Source organism: Colobus angolensis, unplaced genomic scaffold (assembly GCF_000951035.1).
Source record: "Colobus angolensis palliatus isolate OR3802 unplaced genomic scaffold, Cang.pa_1.0 Scaffold104, whole genome shotgun sequence".
Taxonomy (NCBI): Eukaryota; Metazoa; Chordata; class Mammalia; order Primates; family Cercopithecidae; genus Colobus; species Colobus angolensis.
In genome coordinates this window covers 2,255,438-2,260,341 of record NW_012111364.1, presented here as the reverse complement: position 1 = coordinate 2,260,341, position 4,904 = coordinate 2,255,438, and the positions used below count along the sequence as shown (strand labels likewise).

General features: G+C 36.1%; 1 pseudogene; it reads right to left on the bottom strand.

Moving 5' to 3' along the window:
• Window positions 1–1,858: 1,858 nt before the first annotated feature.
• Window positions 1,859–2,704, bottom strand: LOC105512383 (annotated as a pseudogene).
• Window positions 2,705–4,904: the final 2,200 nt, after the last annotated feature.

The following is a 4,904-nucleotide window of genomic DNA, read 5'->3' as shown; positions in this document are numbered from 1 at the left end:
AATTGGATTATTTGTTTCTTTAACTGTTACATTTTGGGAGTAATTTATCTAGTCTAGACACTAGTCTTTTGACAGATACATGTTTTGAAAATATTTTCTTTCAGGCTTTGATTTATTTTTTCACCCACTTAATATTTTGCAGAGCAAAAGTTTTTAATTTTAATGAGGTTGAATTTACACATTTTTTTGTTTATGTATTGGGCTTTCGGTGTCAAGTCTAATAATAATTCATTGCCTACTCTTGGACTGTAAAAATCTTTGTGTGTGTGTGTGTGTGTGTGTGTGTGTGTGTGTAATTATAATTATGGTTATAGAGTAAGCCTTTATTATCTTTTCTTCTGTTTTTATTTCTTTCCTTCTTTGTCAAAATTGTGTAAATTATTGTAGGTCCTGTGGAATTACATTAAGTCTATAAACCAATTTGAAGAAAATTCCAATCCAATTCATGCAACATATGCTTCTCCATTTACTTAGATATTCATGAATTTCTTTTGTCAATATCTTCAAATTTATAGTATGTAGGCCGGAAGTGGTGGTTCACGCCTGTAATCCCAGCTTTTTGGGGGTAGGCAGATCATGAGGTCAGGAGATCAAGATCATCCTGGCAAACACAGTGAAACCCTGCTCTACCTTAAATACAAAAATTAGCTGGGCGTGGTGGTGCATGCCTGTAGTCCCAGTTACTCGGGAGGCTAAGGCAGAAGAATCCTTGAACCAGGAAATCGAAGGTTGCAGTGAGCTGAGATCACACCACTGCACTCCAGCCCGGCAACAGAGCAAGACTCCCTCTAAAAAAAAAAAAAAAAAAAAATTATAGTGTGTGAATTCTGTATATATTTGGTTAAGTATAGACCTAAGTATTTCATTTTCTTTGGAGTGATATAAATGATATTATGTTTTTTAATTTCTGTTTCAGAGTGCTCATTATTATTGTATAATGTACATGATTCATTTTTGTGACTTGACCTTTTATTGTACAACATTGTTGAACTTTAGGAGCAGTTTCTTACTTTATAAGCTGTATCCCTTTTATTTATTTATCTTGCACTATCACAGTAATTAAAGCTTCCAGTAATATGTTCAATAAAAGTAATGAGAGTGGATATTCTTGTCTTCTTCTTGATCTTAAAGAGAAAGTGTATAGTCTTCAACCATTAAGTAAAATGTTGACTGTAGGTTTTTTACAGTTGCTCATCAGCATACTGTGGTACTTCTTCTCTATCCCTCATTTGCTGAAGGTCCCTTTATTTATAAATCATGAATCAATGTTGGATTTTGTTATTTTTGTGGGCCACTTAAAATGGTCATATGATTTTTTCTAGTCTATTGATATGATTGTGATATGGTTTGATTGTGTCCCCACCCAATTATCATCTTAAATTGTAGTTCTCATAATCCCCGCGTGTCGTGGGAGGGAACCAGTGGGAGGTAATTGAATCAAGGGGACAGTTACCCCCATGCTGTTCTTGTGATAGTGAGTTCTCACGACATATGACGGTTTTATAAGAGGCATTCCTCTCTCTCCTGCTGCCATGTGAAGAGGAGGGATGTGTTTGCTTCCCCTTCTGCTATGATTGTAAGTTTCCTGAGGCCTCCTCAACCCTGCAGAACTGTGAGTCAATTAAACCTTTTTCATTTATAAATTACCCAGTCTCAGGTATTTCTTCATTCAATGGATTACAATGAATGATATTCAAGTGTTTAATCAGTCTTACATACTTGAAATTAATGTCATTTGGTAATGCAGGAAAGTTCTTTTTATGCATATTGTTAGATTGGGTTTACTAATACTTTTGTTGATGGTATTTCATGTAAATTCTTTTTTGTTATCAATTATGTAATTTGGTTATTAAGAAATTTAGAACACCAATTTGTGAGGATAAATTCCATTTGTCAGTGCAAACACAGATGCAGGTGGTCCTGGAGCTGAGGAATAGCTTTGATTTTGGGGAAAATTTGTGAGTCCACAGTTTTCTGATCAATCTTGTGCTGCTCTGTAGTCTCGTATTTGTCTTTTTCTGTGTTGAAGATCTCACCTTCCAGGTGTCTGGGTGTCTGGGTTTCCACAGCTGCTTGTTCTTGAAGTAAGTGTTAGTAAGATGTTTTGGGATTTTTACGTTACTGATATTAATTTTGAGATGGCAATGACAAATTTCTGGTGTGTTCTTTGTAGAGGAATTCAATTGAAGACCAGAGGTCCAGTCACAAATAACAAGCCACTAGCCACCTGCTTCAGGGAGACCACCCTCTTGCCTCTGTGGCACTCAGTAAGAATGATGAGAATGGTCCTGGGTGACTCTGGCTCACAGTTTTCTCAAGTGCAAACTGAAGGGTTTTTGGCTGTGGCTCAATGGTTTTCGAGGCACATCTTAAATAGAATAATACCTAGGGCTTTTGTGAAGTTTAACTACCCGGGTACCACTCTACTTGTCACCACACACCTTCTCCTTCATTTTTTTTTGTTTTTCAACTTTGGATTTAGTGGCTAAGTACTTCCTCTTGTACATGGCCCTTCTGCGATACATAGCAGATTGGGAATATCTGCCACTTCCTTAGACAAGGACAGGATTTCAGCTGCAATGAGGCTTCCCTTTCTTGGGCTTTTTAGCTTTGAGGTCATCCTTTTTCACTCTGTCACCATCAACCGTCTTGGCTTGAGTTGCTTCTCTTTAGTATCTGGCTTATCAGCCTTTTCATCTGCCATCTTGCAAGATGGGAAAGAGTCATGTAAATTCTTGAGAGATATTGGCCTGTAATTTTTTTTGGTACCATCTTTGGCTTTGGTAAAATAAATTAGAAAGTGTCCCTTCTTCTAAGTCTGAAATAAGTAGTATAAAATTTGCAAAAGTGGGCCGGGCGCGGTGACTCAAGCCTGTAATCCCAGCACTTTGGGAGGCCGAGACGGGCGGATCACGAGGTCAGGAGATCGAGACCATCCTGGTTAACATGGTGAAACCCCGTCTCTACTAAAAAAAAAAAAAATACAAAAAACTAGCCAGGCGAGGTGGCGGGCGCCTGTAGTCCCGGCTACTCCAGAGGCTGAGGCAGGAGAATGGCGTGAACCCGGGAGGCGGAGCTTGCAGTGAGCTGAGATCCGGCCACTGCACTCCAGCCTGGGCGACAGAGCGAGACTCCGTCTCAAAAAAAAAAAAAAAAAAAAAAATTTGCAAAAGTGGTGTTACTTCTTCTTTAAATGTTTGGTTGAATTCAAAAAAAAAATTTGCAAAAGTGGTGTTACTTCTTCTTTAAATGTTTGGTTGAATTCACCAGTGAAACCAGCTGGAGATAGAGATTTGTTTTTTGTGTCCTTTTAAAATATGAATCTAATTTCTTTAACAGCTATAGGAATATTTAGAACATTTATTTCACCTTGGGTAAGTTTAGGTAGTTTGCAGCTTTTGAGGAATTTCTTACATTTAAGTTGTCAAATTTATGTATGTAAAATTGTCTGTTATACTTTCTCATTATTCTTTTAATGGCAATAGAATCTGTGATGATATGCCCTGTTTAATTCCTGATATTGATGATTTGTGTTTATTTTATTCTTCTCAGTCTTGTAGATGTTTGTCAATTTTATTAATTTTTTTTGGAAGAAACAGCTTTTGTTTAATTGATTGTCCCTATTGTTCTCTTTTTAAATTTTATTGACTTCTGTCCTTTATGATTTTCTTCCTTCTACCTTTTTTATGGATTTTTTGGTGGTTTGTTGTTTGCTTTCCGTGTGTTTAGACGTTATTCCTGTGGTATTTCTGTTATTGACTTCTAACTAGACTCATTATAGTCAGAGAGCACACTCTATGATTTCGATTCTTTAATTTTTCTTAAGGTTTGTTTTCTGGTCAGGGTATGACTTATCTTGGTAAATTTTCCATGGGTAATTAAACAAATGTACATTATGCTGTTGTTGGGTCGAGTATTCTATGTAAGTTTTTCATCTTAATTTTTTGTTCAATTCATCTGTAGCCTTGCTTGTTTTCTGTCTAGTTGTACCATTAGTTGCCAAAAGGAGAAATCTGAGGTTCCTGGCAAATTACCCCTTAATCCTGAAGAAGAAAGTTAACAGTTTTTTTCTTTCAGCCCTTGAAAAATATTGTGCCGCATGCTCTGGCCTTCACGTTTACAGATAAGAAATCATCTGAATTGGTATTCCCCTGTAGATCATGTGCTGTCTGGCTATTTTCAGAAGTTAATGATTCTGTGCTTTAGTGTAGATTTGCTTGCGTTTATTCTGTTTGGGGTTCACATGACTCCTCAGATTGAAGGTTTGTGTCTTTTGTCAAGTTTGGAGAGTTTTCAGTAATGATTTCTTTAAATACTCTTTCAGTCCCATTCTTTTTTCTCTCTCTTTATGGGACTCTAATGATATGACTGCTGTATATTTGTTTTTAACCCACAGGCTCCTGAGGCTCTGTTCACATATATTTTGTCTATTTTTCTGCCTTTTATTCAGATTTGATAAATTCTATTGATTGTCCTCAAGTTCACTGATGTTATCCTCTTTCATCTCTAGTCTTACATTGAACCAAGCCAGCAGTTCTATATTTTCCATTTGTTTCCACTGGTTCTTTTTATAAATTCTATTTCTTTTCTGAGTTTTCTGTTTTTATTTATTTCAAGAAAATCTATAATTGATGTTGAAATGTTTTTTGATGACTGTGTTAAAGTTTTATGTCAGATAATTCCAACAGCTGCTTTATCTCAGTGTTGGCATTAGTTGATAGTCTTTTTTCATTCAAATTTTTATTTTCCTAATTCTTAGTATGATGGGTGATTTTTTTTATTGTATTTTGGAACTGTTATCTATTGTGTTAGGAGATTCTGCCTCCTATTTAAATCTTTTATTTTAGCAGTCAGTCACGCTGTTAAGCTTTAGCATGCATATCTTAGCCTACTTTTGTGGGCTG